Source organism: Rhagoletis zephyria, unplaced genomic scaffold (genome assembly GCF_001687245.7).
Source record: "Rhagoletis zephyria isolate East Lansing unplaced genomic scaffold, Rhagoletis_zephyria_1.1 Rzeph_scaffold_00750, whole genome shotgun sequence".
NCBI classification, from domain to species: domain Eukaryota; kingdom Metazoa; phylum Arthropoda; class Insecta; order Diptera; family Tephritidae; genus Rhagoletis; species Rhagoletis zephyria.
In genome coordinates, this window is record NW_016157834.1 from 108,918 (window position 1) to 131,001 (window position 22,084).

The following is a 22,084-nucleotide window of genomic DNA, read 5'->3' on the forward strand; positions in this document are numbered from 1 at the left end:
GCCCGATTTGGGACGGATGAAGCTCCAGAAGGCTTTGGGATTTTCCTTCAAATCAGACTCAAATTTACTAATATACTTGTTATAAAGAAATTTATCCAAGATGTTAAATTGTCTCATGAAAGAGATATATTTAGCCTTGAGATTAACATTATCGAGCTGACTTTTATGTAGTTTATAATACTTGTTTCTTTTGTTTTTAAGATTCTTGAGTCTACTTGTGTACCAGGGTAATCTATGAATCCTAGGCGGCAGCAGCGGAAGATATTTAGTAAAAAGATTATTCAGTGTGCACACAAAAGAATCAAAACACTCTGAGACGATCTTAGAAATAAAAACAGAGTGCCAGTTGATTTCAGACAAGGCAATATCGAAAGCCTGAAAGTTAGCATCGCGGAAGTTAAAGAACCCAGACGTTATATTCCTTGCAGTGAAATTATCAAACATTTCCAAGTAAATAATTATGGGCACATGATGCATATCAGTTTTAATAACCGGAAAACTGCATTCCTCTAAGTTAAATATTGAATTTTCATCAACAAAGACAAGGTCAAGAATTTTAGACAACTTATTAGATAATGAATTAATTTGAATTAAGTTTAAACTAAGCAGGCTATCCAGAAAATTTATCTCGTACGTCCTGTTTACATGTGTTGGAGTCAGGAAACCATTTCTTTGTAGGTCGGACCAGACTATATCTGCAAGATTGAAATCGCCAAGAATGCAAAATGAAGAGTCAGGATTCTGCTCACAAAGATCGACGATATTGTCAACATGACAGCTGTATAGATAGTCCGTACTATTAGGCGGGATATAGGATGTGCAAATGAATAATTTTCCAAGCGATCCATGGACACAAACACAAATTTGGTCTATGAGAGTATCTAGATTCCCTAATTGATGTAACGACGAGCGGATACAGCGCTTTAAGGCGATTAGGACGCCACCACCTTTGGAGTGGCCAGTCTTCACCGGATCTCTATCCTTCCTGAATACATTAAATAAAGTTGGATTAAAATACCCTTCGTCATGAAAGTCAGCATTCAGCCATGTTTCCACAAAAACATAGACATCAAAATCAACGCGGGACGTTGATAAAAATATCTCTTTGGTTTTAGTCCGCATTCCAGACATATGTTATGGTTAACATATAAAATGCCCTATCTTTTCTTATATCTAGTACGTTATACATATACATGCTTTGCAGTATTGTGATTTTATTTGAAATTTATGTAGATATAAGCAAAATGATTAATAAACTGAAACTGAAACTCCTCATCGTACCAGTTGTTCTTTCGGGCTCGCTGAAATCCGACTACTTCTTCGGCGGCGGTACTTAATGAGCGGGAAATGTGGTTCCAATGCTCGCACATGTCGGTTTGTCGAAGAGTGCTCTCTGAGAGCAGGTGTGAGAGTCGAGTAGCGAAAGCGCTGGCTGTCTGTTGTGATTTGCAGCTTTTCGACGTTAAGCTTTCCTTGCATATTTGGGCGCACATTTTTTACTGCACAGAGGCGGGTGCGTATCTTGGCTGCAACAAGATAGTGGTCCGAGGCGATGTTTGAGCCTCGGAGTGTGCGTACGTCTAAAACACTGGAAGCGTGCCTTCCGTCTGTCACAACATGATCGATTTGGTTTCTCGTTTTTCGATCCGGAGACAGTACTGCAGTAGTAGTAGTACTGCATACTACCATGTTTCGGGCCCCGGCGAAGTCGATCAGCCTCAATCCGTTGTCGGACGTTTCGTCGTGGAGGCTGAATTTTCCGACGGTGGTTCCAAAGATCCCTTCCTTGCCCACCCTGGCATTGAAGTCGCCAAGCACGATTTTGATATCATGACGGGGGCAGCGCTCGTATGTGCGCTCCAAGCGCTCATAGAAGAGATCCTTGGATGCCTCATCCTTCTCTTCCGTCGGGGCATGGGCGCAGATGAGCGAGATGTTGAAGAATCTCGCTTTGACGCGGATTGTGGCTAGACGCTCGTCCACCGGGGTGAACGACAGTACTCGGCAACGGAGTCTCTTTCCCACCACAAATCCAACACCGAATTTGCGCTCCTTTACATGGCAGCTGTAGTAGACGTCGCAAGGCCCCAGACATTGTTTGCCTTGCCCCGTCCAACGCATTTCTTGGATGGCGGTGATGTCAGCTTTTGTCCTTACGAGGACATCAACCAGCCGGGCAGAGGCACCTTATCCATTAAGGGTCTGGACATTCCAGGTGCATGCCCTCAAATCGTAGTCCTTTAAACGTTTGCCGTGGTCGTCATCATAAGGGGGGTGTCATCCGAGGCTTTGCCTTGCTTCTTCACTGGAAGTGGTTTTTACGTGGCGGGTCCCAAGCCCAGCGCACAACCCATTGCTGGGACGGGGGTGGTTTCGCAACCAAATACACGTTTATATAGCGAGCCGCTTGCTCCAAGCAGACACCCGCTTGCAGCCGCACCTACTGGTGAACAGACGCTGCAGACTTCAGTGAGCCCTTAAACCGAATAAGTCGGAGTGGCCCCACCGAAGCTCCCTCTCATTCTGCCGTGACCCAAGGCTCCGCTCGGATTGGTTACCGCATCTCGCACATGGGTTGCTCACGTTGTCCAGAGTGCGCGAACGAGGACGCAAGAGTCGGGATTGAGTATAGCCATGCAACTGTAACTGCATACCCAGCGCAACGACTATACCCCATTGCACTCCATTAGCTAACATACACAATGGACTAAAACAACTTAACGTATTATCAGATCTATTTAAATTAAAAATCAACTCCAAAAAGGACAATTATACAATACAACATACAGAGTCTTAGGAAAAACAATAACAAAGAACTTTTAGAGCTAACATTACAACATGAAAATGTTGACATTGCGATTTTAAGTGAAATCTGGCTGACCAACAATAGTACAACATCCCTCGCACAGTACAACTTCATTGGAAAGTACAGGATAGACGGATACGGGGGTACGGGTATCTATATTAAGAAACACATACAATTCTCAATTATTAAATCTAACACAACAGCGGACATAATCGGGAGTCACCACCCTTAACTTAAAGAATAACATTAATATATTTAGTATATACTGCCCACCAGATATGACAACTTTAGAATTTAAAACGGAACTCGGGGAAACATTTATTATGGCTCATAATTTACCAGGTAAATCCATAATAGCTGGAGATGTGAATTGCAGATCAACACTTTGTGGAGGAAACAACACAGACGTTAAAAGTGAAATACTAGAAAATCTTGCGAACGACTATGACTTTGTATGTCTAAACGACGGTAGTACGACTTTCCGTACAGTCAACACTTCTTCTTGCATAGACGTCACGTTCTGCAACAAAGGCAGTCAAAACCTAACTTGGAAGACACTACCACTTAAAATTACCGGAAGTAACCATCACCCGATATTAATTGAATTGTATAAGACGTTCAAACCAAAAATCACAAACGACCAAAATACTTAATAATGAAATACTAGATGGCATAACACAAACCAGGATTGGAAAATCCCTACAGGAGTTCAACACAAATATCAAAGACCTAATAAATAAAACACGATAACAATCAACAATAACAATAAATACGTACCCAAAAAATGGTGGAACAATGAAGTGGCAAGACTGTATAAATTACGAAATAACGCTAGAGCCAGATATGAAGTTTACAGAACAGCAGAAAATCTCCAAAAACTCGCTGAAGCACAAGACAACCTCAGAAAAGAAATTAAAATCAGCAAAAAGGAAAACTTCGACCAACTTCTGCAAGACATCAATGAAACAAAAAACAGCAAATTTATATGGAATAAAATAAATAGACTTAAAAAATATGGATGCACCAAATCAACTAACAACAGCTGGAACAATTCACAAAAATATGAATATTTACAAGTAATAGGAAACCGAACTAGGTCCACCCTGTCATCTGCAACTATTGCGTTTAATAATAACCCACAATTTGAAAATAATATACCGGAATTTACTTTTAATAACTTTATAGACTTCCTACATAGCAGAAAACCAGACTCAGCGAAAGGTCTAGATGGGATTTCCTATCGGATGCTAAATAGCTTACAGGACTCGGAAAATGAAGCGATTTTCAAAATACTGACGAACATTTGGATCGGAGGTCAAATCCCAGAAGAATGGAGACAAATAAAAGTGGTACCAATTCTGAAACCGGGTAAAGACCAAGCAATGGTCGAAAATCACAGACCTATATCGCTATTATCAACAGTACTCAAAACCATGGAAGGGCTTATTAAAATGCATCTAGACAATCACATTAAGAAGAATAATCTTCTACCCCCGAGATCATATGCGTTTCGTAAACGAAGATCGACATCACTATGCATAAATGACCTTATTAACAATATATTGCATCAGAAAAGTTTGGGAAAACATGTAGTAGAGCATGTATTAACCTGGAAAAAGCATACGATAACATAAACATTAGAAAGATGACAAATACCTTAATACAATTTCAAATATCAGAACCAGTTGTTGGCTGGATTCACAACTTCTTGAGCAAAAGGACTAACCATCTCGGAGCACAGAACATAGAAGTTATTATGTTCGGTTTAATATGTACTTTGTTACACGAAACTATAGATCAGTGTACAACTATGATAATTGATATCTTAGAATTGAAAATGATGTAATGCTTATAGTGACAGTCAAAATGTATCGATAAAAAGATGTTACCATACGATTACAATAAAGTACCAAACTTAAGGCTAGTATCATTTGAGACATAATAATCTCCCACGCTAATAAAGTTCATGGTCTTGAAGTCGGACTGGCGGTTTACGTGCCCTTCCTGATCGTCTTACGGGCTCGGGTTGTCGTTCGGCGTCCTGTTGTGGATGTACCACCTCCTGTCTTTCGGCTTCTTGCTGTANCGGTTTACGTGCCCTTCCTGATCGTCTTACGGGCTCGGGTTGTCGTTCGGCGTCCTGTTGTGGATGTACCACCTCCTGTCTTTCGGCTTGTTGCTGTGGAGCTATGTGCGGAGCTACTCGACGCTCGCTGATTATCTCGTTTGGTAGTTTCTGTTTTCTCTCTATTACCGTAGTTTCTTTGCGATCCTCGACGTTAGTTACGCTTGATTTATAAAGTTGGTTTATGTGTCTCTTGAGGGTATAGCCATTATCTAATTCAACTTGTAATGTAACTTCCCGAACTTTTCTGTAACTACGCCGAATTTCCATGTTGCTTTATTANGGTTCGAGTTTTCCACCCCAGGTAAATTTCCGCGGGAGTTTTGTTATTTTCTAAAGGTGTGATTCGATAACGGCTTACAATTTCTTGGACCTTCTTGCGCATTGGTATGTTAACGTGCTGCATTGCTTCGAGTTTGTTCTTCAGCGTTTGGACGTGTCTTTCCGCTAGACCGTTCGTAGCTGGGTGTCCTGGTGCGATAAATTTTTGAACGATGCCGTTACTTTGGCAGAATAATCTGAACGATTTGCTTTGAAAAATTGTAGCGTTGTCGGAGACTAGCACTTGTGGCAGTCCATGTGTTGAAAATATATCTTCTAATAACTCGATAGTGCTCTCGGACATGGGTGTATTCTTGATTACCCTTATCTCCGGCCATTTTGATTTTGCGTCGATGAGAACGAAGAAAAAATGATTTTGAAATGGACCAGCATAGTCCATGTGAACCCTTTCAAAATTTTCTTGCGGCTGTTCCCAACTATGAGTGGTTATTTGTGCTGGATCCTTTCGGACCATCGCGCAGTCATGGCACGATTTTACTAAGTTTTCTATATCTGCATCGATGCCTTTCCAGTAGCAATATCGCCGAGCCATTTGTTTCATTTTCACGATTCCCAAATGTGTGTAGTGCAACTCTTTTAGGATTTCGCCACGCAGGGACTTTGGAATCATTACCCTTTGGCCCTTCAATACAATATCACTTTGTATGGTGTATTCCGGATCTTGAATTTTACCATTTATCAATTTCGTTCTCAATTCAGCTAGCTCCGGGTCATTTCCGGTTTCTTTTGCAATAGATATCGCCGTAACTATGTTGGTGGATATTGTATTTACTGTTTCTATTTGTATTGCATTCACTTCCTCATCTAGAAAATATGTGAATCTATTCGACGAGTCTTTTGCTGGTGCTCTAGACAAACAATCGACGTGTGTAATCAGTTCTGATTTCCGATGCTTCATTTTATAATTAAAACCTTGAAGAAAAGAGGCGTAACGTAGTAGTCGAGCCGATGTCATTGCCGGAATTTTTTCGCTCTGATGCAGAATTCGAGAAAGGGGTCGATTATCTGTGACTAATGTAAATTCTCTTGCATACAAATATTGAAAAAATTTGTCAACTGCGAATATTATTGCTAGCGCTTCGCGATCTAACTGACTATAATTTTGTTCTGCTTTAGTTAACGCTCGTGAGATAAATGATACCGGTCGTTCGACCCCATTTTCTTCATGCGCCAGCACTGCCGCAATGCCCGTAGGGCTAGCATCACACGTCAAAACCACAGGCAAATCTGCATCATACGGCCTCAAAACTCTATCGGTTAGAATTTCGCGCTTAAGTCTTTCGAACGAGGATTGACATCCCGCGGACCATTTAAATTTTGTATTTTTGGATAGTAGCTTCCTCAAAGGGTAAGTAATAGTTGATAGATCTGGAATGAACCGCGAGTAATACGTTATCATTCCCAAGAACCTTCTCAGATCATCAGGGCTCTTTGGGGTCGGAATATCGCGAATGGCTTTTACTTTTTCCGGACATTTTGTGATTTTATTGTATTCTATCGTATACCCCAAATATACTGTATTCTTTCTCTATAGAACTGACATTTATCTCTGTTAACGTGCAAGTTGTATTCTTTCAACTTATCTAGGCACTTCGTTAGCCTTTCTTCGCATTCTTGTTTGGTTTTCGCGAATACAATAATATCATCAAAATATGATGATGTTCCTGGCAAATCACGTAAGATTTGGTCTAAGATACAGTTAAATTCGCTCGGCGCGGTCTTAACCCCGAACGCGAGACGATTCATGCGATATGTGCCTCTGTGTGTTGATATTGTTTGTATGTTCTTACTTTCTTCATCAACCTTTACGTGCAGGTACGCTTTATACAGGTCGAGCTTACAGAAGTATTTGCAATCTTTTGGGGTATTCAGTATTTCGTCAACTCTTTTGATTGGGTAGTGAGCTGGCTCTAATTGTGGGTTGACGGCTATTTTGTAGTCGACGCACAGACGGACCTTGCCGTTCGGTTTTGGAATAACCACCAATGGTGAACCCCAGTTGCTGGTATTCACTTTCGTGATAATGCCATCGCGCTCCCATTCGTCGAGCTCTTCCTCGACCTTATCCCATAGTGCGAAAGGTATTTGTCGCTCTCTCAAAAATACAGGTTTTGCTCCTGGTACCAACTTCAGAGAGCATGAAATGTTCGGTATGCACCCCACTTTTTGTTCAAATACTTCCGGATATTTTGTTACTAGACTTTCAATAGAATTTATGTTGCATAGAGTTTTTGCCTTTACTTGTTTATCAACATCTTCTACTTGATACCTAGCTTTCGAATCCAAACTCGACCTAAGAGAGGCGTATGCCTAGCGGATACCACATACAGATCTACTATTGACTTATTGTTTTTGTACTCTACCGTTACTTTTGCTACTCCTTTTGGTAGAAAAATTTCTCCGGTATACGAACGGAAAGCGACGTTCGACTTCTGTAGGTTTACATTCAGTTTCAGTTTATTGAAATCATTTTCTGGTAATAAGGTGTACCCGGCCCCTGAATCAACTTCGAACTTTTGGCTTTTTCCCTCTATGAGTACTTTTGCATAGAATTTGTCTATTTCTCTCTTTGATATTTCTGCATTTTTGTATATGTCTATAACTTTGTGGATATCCACGGTATCTTCTGAAAATTCACTTTCCGAATCTGTAACTTTATTCGTTTGTTTTAGATCTTTTCTTTGCTTCATTTTGTATTTTATACATACGTCTTTTACATGCCCTGTTTCGTGACAGTATTCACAGTTTAGTTTGTTTTTGTTCATTTTGCAGTTCTTTGTCAAATGGTTTTGGCGCGCGCATCTCAAGCACCTATTTTCTAACCCTAATTCCTTGTATTTATTTCGCTTCACTTTATCGCCTTTGCTTTTAGTTCTAACCTGTTTAACATCACTGGGGCCGGTTCCCGATGCTATTTCTTGACTATCAATTTTCGCTGCTTCCAGAGCTGATGCTCGCTCAACTAACTTAGTAAAATTGTCTCCAGGGTTTTGTAGTAGTTGTTCTCTAATGTGATTATCGCTCAACCCTCGTATGAATTGCGCGCGTAAAAATAAGTTTGCCACTGATTTGCTACATTCGCATGTGAATTGGCAATCGCTAGCTTTTTTTTGTAATTGAGCTGAAAATTCTGCGATTGTCTGGCCTTTGTTCTGGATTTCAGATAAGAATCGATGTTGTTCTACCAGAACATTCTTTCTGACATTAAAATGGTTTTCAAGTAACTTAATGACGCGGCATATTGCAATTCGCTAATTATTCGTGGCGCTGCTAACGTCACTAGAAGTGCATAATTCGATGCCCCAATATATTGCAATAATAACTTCGTGCAAAGTTCTTTATTTTCGAAAATACCTTTTATTTGGAAGTGTAACTCCAGGCGGCTCCTATAGTTCTTGAATGACTCCACTTTTGCATTAAATTCCTCGAATGTGGTTAACATGGTGACGCTCGTGCTCGCTGCTCCAACATTTGCTTGTTGCTGCATTGCTGTTGTCATGGACGACAATGCTGTTAAAAGACTGCTTAGCTGCTCAGAATCCATCTTGGTGTGCCAAGTTTTGCTTTCCTCTCGTCGCCAACTATTATGTTCGGTTTAATATGTACTTTATTACACGAAACTATAGATCAGTGTACAACTATGATAATTGATATCTTAGAATTGAAAATGATGTAATACTTATAGTGACAGTCAAAATGTATCGATAAAAAGATGTTACCATACGATTACAATAAAGTACCAAACTTAAGGCTAGTATCATTTGAGACATAATAGAAGTCAATAAAGCATTACTACAAGGCAGTGGCATCAGTCCGATCCTCTTTAATTTGTATACGGCAGATCTGCACCAACTAAATGACGACAACAGCACCCTATTTCAGTTTGCCGACGATTTTTTTCTCATTTCAACAAACAATAATCTAGAAACAGCCTGCAGACAATTAAAACAAAAATTGGAAATATTCATAGCTAAATGCGACCTACTGGATCTCAAACTAAACCTCAGTAAAACTAATGTCATCCACTTTAATAATAGGAAGAAAGTACTAAACATCCAGATCAACAACATTACTCTTAATCAGGTGAATTCAATAAAATATCTAGGCAGATTCATAAATAAAAATAATTCGGCTAATCTAAACATAAGCGAAATAGTTAATAAAGTAGTTAGGACCTGTAGCTTCTTAAAATCGCTAAGTGGTTGCACCTTTGGCATTTCACCAACTAAAGCACTAAAGTTTTACAAAACTTTGGGGAGATCTAAATTAGAGTATGCCGCATCGTCGTTTGCAAACATTTCTAAAAACGCACTAGCAAAACTGTCTAGCTGTAACAACAAATATATGAGGAAATGTCTGGGATTAATCTGTTCAACACCAGTTCATGTAATTTACCACATGGCATTATAAACATGGGCCTTTGAACTACCCACAAAAGATTTATTGATGAATAACCAACTCAGATTTTCAACCAGTTACACCCACATATGTCAAAAATTTGAAGACTTCTTCAAAAATATAACAACGGTTACACAAGAGAAAATAAGTACCACGAAGCTCCAGATGAATACCGACTTCTTCAAAGGAACGGTAAAAAACAAATCAGAGTTAATTGCCCAACTTTTCAACAACAAAATAGCAGACCTAAAAAACAGAAATTTTTAGATCCTATTCCCAGACGGATCTGTAAAGGAAAATGTTAGTAAAGCTGCTTTCTACCACGAAAGATCGAATACTACAAGAGCATTTTTTGATAATAAAAGAATGTCATCAATGTTTGCGGAACTATGGGCGTTTGGGAAAGCCATCAATTTTGCATGGACGCACGGATACAACAAAATTGCAATACTGACTGATAGCAAATCGGGCGCTTTAGCACTACAAAATTAAGACAACAACAATTACTTGACAAAAGAAGTCATTAACACAATTCACATCAGTTCAATAAGGGAAATAGAAATTCATTATATTCCTGGACATAAGAATTTACACTAGAACAAACTAGTGCAGAACATATAGGCATTAAAGAAGATATAGGCTGGACGATTAAGGACGCTATCAAACAAGTCATCAGGGGATTGAATACAAGCTGGCAAGAAGAATATACATCGAAGAGTCAGGAAAAAGGAAGACTATATTATGCTACATTCCCGAATATTATAACAAAACCATGGTTTTATGCATACAGAAACAAACTGAAACCGGCACAAACGAAAATGTTATGCCGTATTTTATCCGACCACACATTTGGTAAACACACTTTAGCAAAATTAAAAGATATTGAGATGTGATTTTTGCAACTGTCCAGAAGATATAGCTCATATTCTATTCACATGACCAAGGTGGGACTCAACTTGAAGAAAATTCACTTCTCTATGCAGATATTCATCAATTACACAAATATTTAATAATGATGGAGAAGCATCACTGGAAACTATACTAGCATTTATCACTGAAATTAAAATAAAATTATAGCACAAGTTGGTCTTCATTACCAACGTCCATCAAAGAGAACATTTCAATGATTCATACCATGAATCAGTTAGTGCGTTCCAGCACGTCTACGATTTGCAGGTTTTGCAGGATTTAGTCCAAAGTCGTTCCCGTACGCAAAAAATTCTGTATCTGGGAACACTCTCGTGAGAGTAACTGGGCAACTGTTCCCAGAATGAAGATTCAAGATTTAGTCCGGAGTCTTTCTTCTGGCAAATCCATGAAAAGTGTCAAACGATAGGTAGAGTTGCATTTGTGTACAAAAACAGAACGCGGTGAAAGCAAATAACCTTACATTTGTTAAGAAATGGAAGTAAATAATGAAATATTCGAATACATATGCAATTATTATTAATTGTAAAGATTTTAATCATTATTTACTGATATTTCAGCCAAATCAGTCTTGTACTAATGACAAGTAAACAAACCAAATGACGTTTTTGCTGGAAAAAGTGCTTTTTGCGTTCCCGTACACTTCTGCATCTGTTATCCTGTTACTCTCAGCTGAGAGAGTAAAATTGTACTTTGACATTTCCACAGGTTTTAGTCCGAAGAGTACTGGAACAAACTAAGTACTACAAGGTTGAATAAATATTGACATTTGTGTCAATCGACTGTCTTGTAAGGTTGCATAAATATATGAAGCGGATTCCACTGCTCTACGCAATAGACAATGAATTAACTTTTTTATGGTATAATAAACATGCCATATAGATATTAAAATGAAATAAATGAATATTCACATAAAATTCTGACCAAAGAAAAATCGTATAGACAAATATTCCCAAATAGTCAAAATAAACCATGGTTGCATTGAAATTCCAGTATATATTAAACAAAATTAATGGAATTCAAACAAATCCTTTATTCGAAGGGACTATATGAAGAAATATACAAATAGTAACGATGTAATTGATATAATGCATATAAATTAATCTATTAAAAATTATATTTGTTGCATTTAAAAATTACACGTTAAATATCTTGAATTGAATTATATTTGGTTTTTTTACAAATTTCAATTTTTTAGTAATGTTTTCTACTATTTTCTCCAATCAGTCTTGCTAATCATTATATTGGTTACATTTAAAAGTTACATCTTCAATATCATAATTGAATTACATTTGGGTTTTTACAAATTTCAATTTTTTAGTAATGTTTTCTACTATTTTCTCCAATCAGTCTTGCTAATCATTATATTGGTTACATTGAAAAGTTAGATCTTAAGTATCCTAATTTAATTACATTTGGTTTTGAAATAAAAATTTAATTTTAATGTTTTGTACTTTTTTTACAATCAGTCTTCTTAATCATAATATTGGTTACATTTAAAAAATATATCTTCAATATCGTAATTTAATTACATTTGGTTTTTTAAGCATGAAAAATTTTGGGAATGTTTTCTACTATTTTCTGCAATCAGTCTTGTTAATAATTATATTAGTTACATTTAAAAATTATATCATTAACAGCTTAACTTGAATTACATTTGCTTTATAAATGTAAATTTTTGGTAATGTTTTCTATTACATATCGCTTGCTTCTTCTTCTTCTTTTTCGGCGCTGTAACCGCCTAAGCCATTTTGGCCGAGTTCAGCAAAACACGCCAGTCGTTTCTCCTGCCTCGTGCCAACTGACGCCAAGTGAAGCCAAGTCCTTCTCCACCTGATCTTTCCATCGCAGTGGGGGCCTCCCTCTTCCTCTGCTACCACCAGCGGGTTCCGAGTTGAATACTTTCAGAGCTGGAGCGTCGGTGTCCATTCGAACGACATGGCCAAGCCAGCGGAGCCGCTGTATTTTAATTCGCTGTACTATGTCCATGTCGTTGTAAAGCTCATACAGCTCATCGTTCCATCGTCTGCGGTACTCGCCGTCGCCATCACGTAAAGGCCCGTAAATCTTCCGCAAAATCTTTCTCTCAAACACTCCAAGAGCCGCCTCATCGGATGTTGTCATTGTCCATGCTTCTGCGCCATATACCAGCACGGGCATGATGAGTGACTTATAGAGCGTGGTTTTTGTACGTCGAGAGAGGACTTTACTCCTGAATTTGCTGCGAGCCTTCACGAAAGCTAAGAAAACAAGACTAAAAAGTAAAACACGGCTGCTCTGCTTGAGACAAAATAGTGAACTAACTGTTCTGGTTTATTAGAATTCATCCTCCAGTAATGCGAATACATAGTACCGTTTATAGCTATATACCCTATATGACGTGGCATTGCTTTACTATTAATACTCCCATCTTTTAATTAGAATTTTAATTTTAATTTAATTAAAACGAATTCATAAAAAGTGTGTTTGGAAAGCAAACAAAAAAAACTCTACTTTAACTTTACAATATTTAATTTGTTATTCTCAAAACGAATTTTAGGTAAGGCCTTTGTGAAAATATCGGCCAACTGATTTTCTGAACTGATCGACTTTACTTTTATTTTATTTCTTTCAAACTTATATATATATGGGCTTGTTCGAGTTTCAATCACAACCGCAGTGTTGCGGGAATAATTAAAGTATCACGTTCTGTGTGAATTTCTAGCAATGTATTTTCAGTTGGGCAGTTGCAACAATGTTGCCATTTTTCATCAGTACGGCAGTAATGCCGCTTTTATTACGTGCCTCGAACAGGCCCTATATATGTAGTGATAACGAATATCGACAGTCGGGTCTACGTAACCGGAACGACCCAGATTCATATCTGGCCAAGGACTGTCACTCCAGCAACACTCCCCAAAAAGTCTTTGGGGAATTCGCATGCTGCTACAACAACAACAACAACAACAACAACATAACGAACATCGATGTGTTTCGTGCGCTTGTGATATACCGGATTCTTGACGAGTTTGACTGCACTTTGATTGTCAACATATAATGCCGATATATCGTTACGAAAACGTTCATCTATCACTTTGATGAGTCTCGTCAGCCATACTAGTTCGCGTGTTGCTTCGGATGCCGCTATGTACTCTGCCTCTGCCGTGGATTGCGCAACACATTTTTGTAACTCAGAGTTCCAACTAATAATTCCTTGGCCCAGCACAAAACATTGACCTGAGGTCGACTTTCTCTTTGCTAGATCCATGGCAAAATCTGAGTCACTGAAAGCAGATAAACTAAATTCGTTAGATTTTTCAAAAAGTATACCGTAGTCAATCGTTCCTTTGATGTATCTAATGATTCGCTTCACGGCTGCAACATGCTCATACGACGGGTTCTCCAGAAAACGGCTGAATAATGAAACGGCGTATGTAATGTCCGGCCTTGTTCCAATACTTAAGTACATCAAGCACCCTACGGCCTCTCGATATGGAAACTTAACTTAACTGGCGTTGTTGAACTTGAAACTTCTAAACGGTGTGAGCTGTCGGCTGGTGTCGAAACAGCATTTGAGTCTTGAAGACCAAATCGATTTACCACATTCCGTGCATAAGTACGTTGACTTAAATGAATTGATCCATTTGAACGACGATTGATTTCAAAGCCCAAGTAGTAATTTGCTTCGCGGATTTTTATTTCAAATTGATTACATAAGAAATCAACAACTGGTTTGATGCTCTCTTCACTTGTTGAAGTTATCAAACCATCATCGACGTAAATGGCTAGAACTGTAAGATTGTCACCTCTAAATTGAATCTTTTAACGAAACTTGTAAATTTCTCGTTCCAGCACCGTGACGCCTGCTTAAGCCCGTACAGACTTTTCATTAGTTTGCACACCTTTCTGGTTCCGTCCTCATATCCTACTGGCTGCTTCATATACACGTTTTCTTTTAAATCGTCAGACAGAAAAGCAGTTTTCACATCAAATTGCACAGTCTTCATTCCGCGATTAGCTGCTAATGCCAAAATAACACGGATCGACGAAAATCTTACGACGGCTAAATGTCTCTGTGTAGATAATTCCATAGCACTGTGTAAAACCCCTTACTACCAAACGAGCTTTATACCGGTCAACTGTGCCATCGCTTTTCTCTTTAATTTTGTAAACCCAGCGATTGTCAATGATTCCTTCATTCCCTGGCGGATCAACCAACAGCCAACGATTCTTTATGAGCGAATCATACTCTTCGTTCATTGCTTTGATCCATTTCTCACTATCTTTCGACTTAATTGCTTCATGATAGAATCTTGGTTCGTCGGTCACTGTCAATAACGAATAGCAAATATCAGCGCAATTCCCATTACCATTACTCCCGCCAGCCCTACCCTCATTGTGTCGTAGTTCGATTCACCGTCGCTGCTGATTTGTTGTACTGAGTCGTTGCTTTGCTCTACATTAATATTCGTTAAGCCAACATTAACAGGCTCTGCCTCTGCATCAGAATGTCCATTTGAGATATCCTCACCAAGTTTTGAACCACTCAAAACATTCAATTGAACAGATTTACCGTCCTCATTTCCAAAATCTTCACAAACCGACCCAGCTTCTTCATTGTTTTTAAAAATTACATCGCGCACGACTTCAATTGTATTCCTTTCTGGGTTGTAAACACGAAAACCACTAGAGTTTTCACTATACCCCACGAAAATACATCTGGTTGCTTTCTTGTCAAATTTGTGTCGCTTTTGCTTGGGAATGTGTGTATAAACATTCGAACCAAAAACATGCAAATTTTTTAAGTTTACAGATCTTCTACGCCACAACTCAAAAGGCGTTTTATTTTTCATTGTGCTTGTGCCGTTTCTATTTAATACGTATACTGCAGTATTCACGGCTTCTGCCCACAGTCGCAAATCCAAATTATGCGAATGTAACATTGTGCGCGCTGCTTCGACTATCGTTCGGTTCTCTCGTTCACATGAACCATTTTGCTCAGGCGTATACGCCACTGTTGTTTTGTGTTGTATACCCTCTTTCTCGAAAAAACATTTCAATTCAGCGTTAATATACTCGCTTCCATTATCGCTATGAACCATCTTTACTTTATGCTGAGTAAGCGTTTGAACCAGTTTCAAAAAAGAAATAACTTTATTTGAAACCTCCGACTTTTGTTTCAGAAAATATACAAAGCGGTAGTGTGAGTAGTCGTCTTTGATCAAAGGAAAAAATCGCGCTCCACGAAGTGAAACAATGTGCACTTTTCCGCACACATCTGTATGTAGAATTTCCCCACAGCTAAAACTAACGCTGTTTCTTCGAGTGAACGGCAAACGATGATGCTTGCCCATAATGCAAGCTTCGCATTGAAAGTTTTTCTCGTCGATGAACTCGATACCGTTTGTTCGTAAAAAACCTTTCACTTGCGCAATATTTTGATGTGCTAAACGCTCATGCCATAAGCGAATATTTTGTTTTACCGTTACATTTGCGTATTGCTCAGTATTCTTCGTACGTATCATCATTCGATATAAAGTGGTTTGCCGAAGTCCCATTGCGATGATACGACCGTCTCGCTTAAACACGCACTTTTCCTCCGTAGCATGCATAATGCAACCCTTGTCGAGGCATCGACCCTGTGAGAACAAGTTGACGAATAACTTTGGAACGTACCATACGTCTGCCAAATGTTTGTCTAGCCACTTAATACTGTCAATGTTGCCTTGACCTATAGCATATATCGCATCACCGTTACCAATGCGAACTGGAAAGGGCACATCAAACTCAATAAAATTTCTAAACCAGTCGCGTCGACCTGACATATATATATATTTCAAAGCTCCCTCAACCACCAGAGGGAGTCTCGATTGTCTCCTATGCCGACGATTGCTCGATTATGGCGACTGGGAATGGAATTGATGACCTGTGTTCGAAAGTAAACGGCTATCTCTCCGAACTTTCTCGCTTCTTCACTGCAAAGTGTCTAGCCCTCTCCCCTACGAAATCCTCCGCGACCCTGTTCACAACCTGGACGAAGGAGGTCAGGCTACCGCTGGGGATTCACGTCGATGACACACCAATTCCGACGGTGAATAACCCCAAAATACTCGGAGTAACATTCGACAGCCTGCTCTCCTTCTCTGCGCACTCAACCGCTATTGTCAATAAAGTACAGAGCCGCAACAAGGTCCTCAAGTCGCTAGCCGGCAGTACTTGGGGCAAAGACAAAGAAACGTTGCTGGCAACATACAAGGCAATAGGCCGGCCGGTTTTGAACTACGCAGCGCCAGTGTGGTCGCCAGGGACTAGTAGGACGCAGTGGACGAAGCTACAGACTGTACAGAACACCGCACTCAGGACAGCGACGGGATGCCTCTTGATGTCGCCTGAACACCACCTGCACGGCGAGGCGCAAATGCTCCCTGTAAAGGAGCATAATATAATGCTCTGCAAGCAGTTCCTGATTGGGAGCCACAGAAGTGGCCACCCAAGCAGACAGCTGCTTGCAGAGGAGCCCTCGCCTAGGCACGTCAGGAGGCATCTATATGAACTAACGGACGAAGTCCAGAGGTTCATTAAACAACCTCTGGACCCGACAGCTTACAGACAGGCCCTGAACGGCATTCACAGGGACTCAGTCTCGAGTTATGTAGACTCTAGACCTGTGAATGCCGTTCTAGGCATACCACCCCCGGACATAGACGAGACGGAGCTTCATCTGCCTCGGGAGACACGCACAACACTCGCACAACTTCGCTCCGGCTACTGCAGCAGGTTAAACTCCTACTTGAGTAGGCTGAATGAGGATGTGCCGAACGAATGTCCGGCATGCGGAGAGACCCCACATGACTCGAAGCATCTCTTCGCATGCCCGGAAAACCCGACATCCCTAACGGCCTTGTCCCTATGGGCAAACCCCGCAGAAGCTGCACGCTTCCTAGGGTTGCCGTTAGTGGAACTTGACGACAACGACTGAGATACCAACCGATCTGGGCGGGGTTGTTGTAGCCGCTACAACAACAACAACAACCTGACATATGTTCTGTAGCAGCACTGTCTGAATACCATGCATCTCTTTCTTTACTGGAAATGAATGCACTACAAATCAGCGCTTCTGATTTCTTGTATTTCTCTTTCGTATTCGGACAGTCTTTTCGCCAATGGGAATCAGAACCGCACTTAAAACAGTTACCACGTTTACCCGTTTTTTCAGTCTTTTGGTTCTTTTTAAAAACACTTTTTGCTATAAATGGACTATCAGTGGTTTCTCTTTCATTTGCAGTCATTCGCGACTCTTCGATTTGTAATCGTGCACAAAGTTCATTAATTGTCTTCTTCCCATCCTCTGTCGCCTGCCACGCACTATGGAAATGATTCAACGACGATGGGAGCGAATTTAACACTTTCGTCATCAAGTTCTTGTCGGATATCTTCTCTGCATGTCATAAAACTTTTGGTACAAAAAGTGAATGCTTGTCTCCGATTTTTGTTCGTAAACACTTTTCAATTTTGCCCACATTTCTGCTGCTGTTTTGCAATTCACGATATGCAATAAAGCTTCTGTGACAATTGTCGAGGATATCGCTCGCTCTGCCTTTATTTCGCATTTGTTGAAAAATGCAAGTTTTGACTGCAGTTCGGAATTAGATGCTGCCGGTGGCTTTTGCTCGCCCATGACGTACTCATACACTTCATGAAATTTCAAGACAATTGTGATTTGAAATTTCCACAAAACCCAATCTTTTTCGTCTTTCAAACGAAATATTTTATCGAGATCACTATTGCTCATCTTTAAATATGCGAATTTTTAAAGCGTGGTCGAATTTACTTTGTCCTTATTTCTTTTAACGCAAAGGCCCATAACCTGTTGCTAGCACACACGAAAGCTAAGAAAACAAGACTAAAAAGTAAAACACGACTGCTCTGCTTGAGACAAAATAGTGAACTAACTGTTCTGGTTTATTAGAATTCATACTCCAGTAATGCGAATACATAGTACCGTTTATAGCATATATACCCTATATGACATGGCATTGCTTTACTATTAATAGAATTGCCTACTCAGTCCAAAGTAGCACTTGTTGGCAAGAGTGATTCTGCGTTGGATTTCAATGTTGACATTATTATCGGTGTTAATGCTGGTTCCCAAGTAAACGAAATTCTCTAAATTTCTCGAAATTGTAACTGTCAACAGTGACGTGGGTGCCAAGGCGCGAATATGCTGGCTGTTTGTTTGATGACGGGAGATACTTCGTCTTGTCCTCGTCTACCACCAGACCCATTCGCTTTGCTTCCCTATCCAACTTGGGGAAAAGGCGGAACAGAGTTCGCGGTTTTTGTTACCGATGATGTCGATGTCATCGGCATAAGCCAGCAATTGCACGCTTTTTGTAGTAAATTGTTCCTGAGCGCTTCAGTTCTGCAGCTCTTATTAATTGCACGCTCTTGTAGTAAATTGTTCCTGAGCGCTTCAGTTCNATTGTTCCTGAGCGGTTCAGTTCTGCAGCTCTTATTATCTTCTCCAACATCAGATTAAAGAAGTCACATGAAAGGGAGTCGCCCTGTCTGAAACCCCGTTTTGTGGTGAACGGCTCGGAGAGGTCTTTCCCCAATTCTGACAGAGCTGGTGGTATTGCTCAACGTCATTTTACACAGTCATATGAGTTTTGAAGGGATGCCAAATTCAGTCATAGCGGCGTATAGGCAACTCCTTTTAGTGCTGTCAAAAGCGGCTTTAAAGTCGACAAATAGGTGGTGAGTGTCGATCCTTTTCTCGCGGGTCTTTTCCAAGATTTAGCATATTGTGAATACCTGGTCTATGGGGGATTTGCCAGGTCTAAAGCCACACTGGTAACGCCGAATCAGTTCATTGACGTTGAGCTTCAGTCTTTCACACAATACGCTCGATAAGACCTTGCAACCTATGCTTAAAACGCTTATCCCGCGGTAGTTGGCGCGAATGGCGGGGTCACTTTTCTTGTGGACTGGGCAGAGCACACTTAAATTCCAGTCGTCGGGCATGCGTTCATCTGACCATATTCTGCACAAGAGTTGATGCATGCACCTTATCAACTCCTCGTACCGTACCGTACTTGAATAGCTCAGCTGGCAGGCTGTCGGCTCCAGCAGCTTTGTTGTTTTTCAGCCGCGTTATTGCTATACGTACCTCTTCATAGTCAGGCGGTGGAACGTCGACTCCGTCATGTTGTAAAACTCTAGTTCTTTAATACGAATTGTGAATAACTCTGAGACTCTGCAAAGAAATTCATAGGTAAATTATTGTTTTAATTCAAAATATTTCCATTATTTTAGATTGTTTTGGCATAAAAAATTAATTTCCACAAAATAATCGATGAAAGTATCGGCAGTGTTGCCTGCTGAACTTTTTATACGAACACAATATTTATCTTTGTATTTTAGAGACAACTGCCAGGTTATCCAACCTTGTATTATTGAATCATGCCTTTGAACCAAGTACTGAGTAGGTATCGAAAATCAACTACTTGTATCGAAACCCGATACTAAGGCAAATTTGCCTTCGGCAATTTTTCCTCCACTGTTATTCCTTGTTGTTGTTGTTGTTGTAGTGGCTACAACAACGTCGCCCAGATCGGTTAGTTTCTCAATTGTTGTCGTCAAGCTCTACTAGCGGTAACCCCAGGAAGCGTGCAGCCTCGATGGGGTCTGTCCAAAGGGACAGGGGCATCAGTAGAGATGCTGTGAGTCATGGGGCGTCTCTCCGCACGCCGAGCATTCATTTGGAACATCTCGTTTATTCTGCTCAGGTATGAGTTCAACCTGCTGCAGTAACCAGAGCGCAATTCAGAATGTCGCTGTCCGTAGTGCGGTGTTTTGTGCCCCGCGACCACACTGGTGCTGAGTAATTTAGAACCGGCCGGCTAATCGCCTTGTATGTTGCCAACAACGTTTCTTTGTCTTTGCCCCATTTACTGCCGGCTAGCGACGTGAGGACCATGTTGCGGCTCTGTACCTTGTTGACAATTGCGGTTGTGTGCGCAGAGAAGTAGAGCAGACTGTCGAATGTTACTCCGAGTATTTTAGGATTATTCACCGTCGGAATTGGTATGCCATCGACGTGAATACCTAGCGTCCAGGTGATAAATAACGTCGCAGAGGATTTTGTAGTGGAGAGGGTTAAAGCATAAACAGACGACAGCGTTGATCCGGATGAACTCGTTAATTCGGATTTATCTCGGGAATTAACTGCAGTTGATGCGGATTAAGTCCTACAGTTAATTCCCCAACTTAACTCGGATCAAGGGAATATTCGACGACAACACTGACCAAAACTCAGAGAGCGAAACTAGCATGGACATATACCTTTTCATCGGTAATGCATACACCATACTAATTCAGATAGGAATCCAATTGAAATTGAATATGAACTTATTTCAATTAATACGGTGACTGCATTACCGACGACAAGGTGGATGTCCATGCTAGTCTTGAATTTTCTTTGTGTTCTACGCTCTCTGAGTGCTCATTTACACACGGCGATTTTTGTTGCCGCAACTCGACGTTTGTAGGAGAGAGCGTGACGAGGAAAGGAGAGGGGCACCGAGTTGCTCGTGCTCGGGCAACACGCTTTGTGCTCTCGTTCTTCTCAATATCGTTAAGTTGGCTGCAAATTAGTTTGACGTTTCTCTTCATTTCTTTTCTTAATTGATTTCATCCTAAATCAATACAAAGCGTGGAATTTAACCAAAAAAGTTAAATGAAAATATTTGTATGCTATCTTTTACGTAAATTAACATATGCATATACATACAGTTGTCCACAAAATAATAGGAGTGCGATATTTTGACCAGTTTTTGCTATTTGTCTTTTGTTTATTTAATGTCTCTTATTTTTTTATAAAAGCCTAGCTGGCTATACAACAAACACCATATAAATTCAGATTTTAAACTTTGTATAAAAATTATAAAAATTTTGCAATTTTTCACCCAAATTTCAAACTTTTTAATCAGAATCTTTAGAAAAAATTCTGGTATGCAGTTTTGTAGCACATTCAATTCTAGTCTGAAGAAGTGCAAGTTTCAAGCGGCTAAAAAATTCCGTTGATTTTTGAGAATTTTTTTGGTTAAAGGTGTTTCACGTTTTTTCCATACAAAGTATGTCGACAATTTTCTTTTATATGGAGGACACTGCCAGCAAAAAAATTGCCAAAAATCAACGGAATTTTTTAGCCGCTTGAAACTTGCACTTCTTCAGACTAGAATTGAATGTGCTACAAAACTGCATACCAGAATTTTTTCTAAAGATTCTGATTAAAAAGTTTGAAATTTGGGTGAAAAATTGCAAAATTTTTATAATTTTTATACAAAGTTTAAAATCTGAATTTATATGGTGTTTGTTGTATAGCCAGCTAGGCTTTTATAAAAAAATAATAAACATTAAATAAACAAAAGACAAATAGCCAAAACTGGTCAAAATATCGCACTCCTATTATTTTGTGGACAACTGTATGTACATCACTAATATTT

At 39.8% G+C, this 22,084-nt stretch overlaps 1 protein-coding gene and 1 pseudogene across 1 annotated transcript in view; one reads left to right on the forward strand and one right to left on the reverse strand.

Annotated features, from left to right (window-relative positions):
* Positions 1-22,084, forward strand: part of Jwa (PRA1 family protein Jwa) — a 97,146-nt gene that overhangs the window by 15,772 nt on the left and 59,290 nt on the right. The window lies entirely within an intron of this gene.
* Positions 4,761-8,407, reverse strand: LOC108361382 (uncharacterized protein K02A2.6-like; annotated as a pseudogene).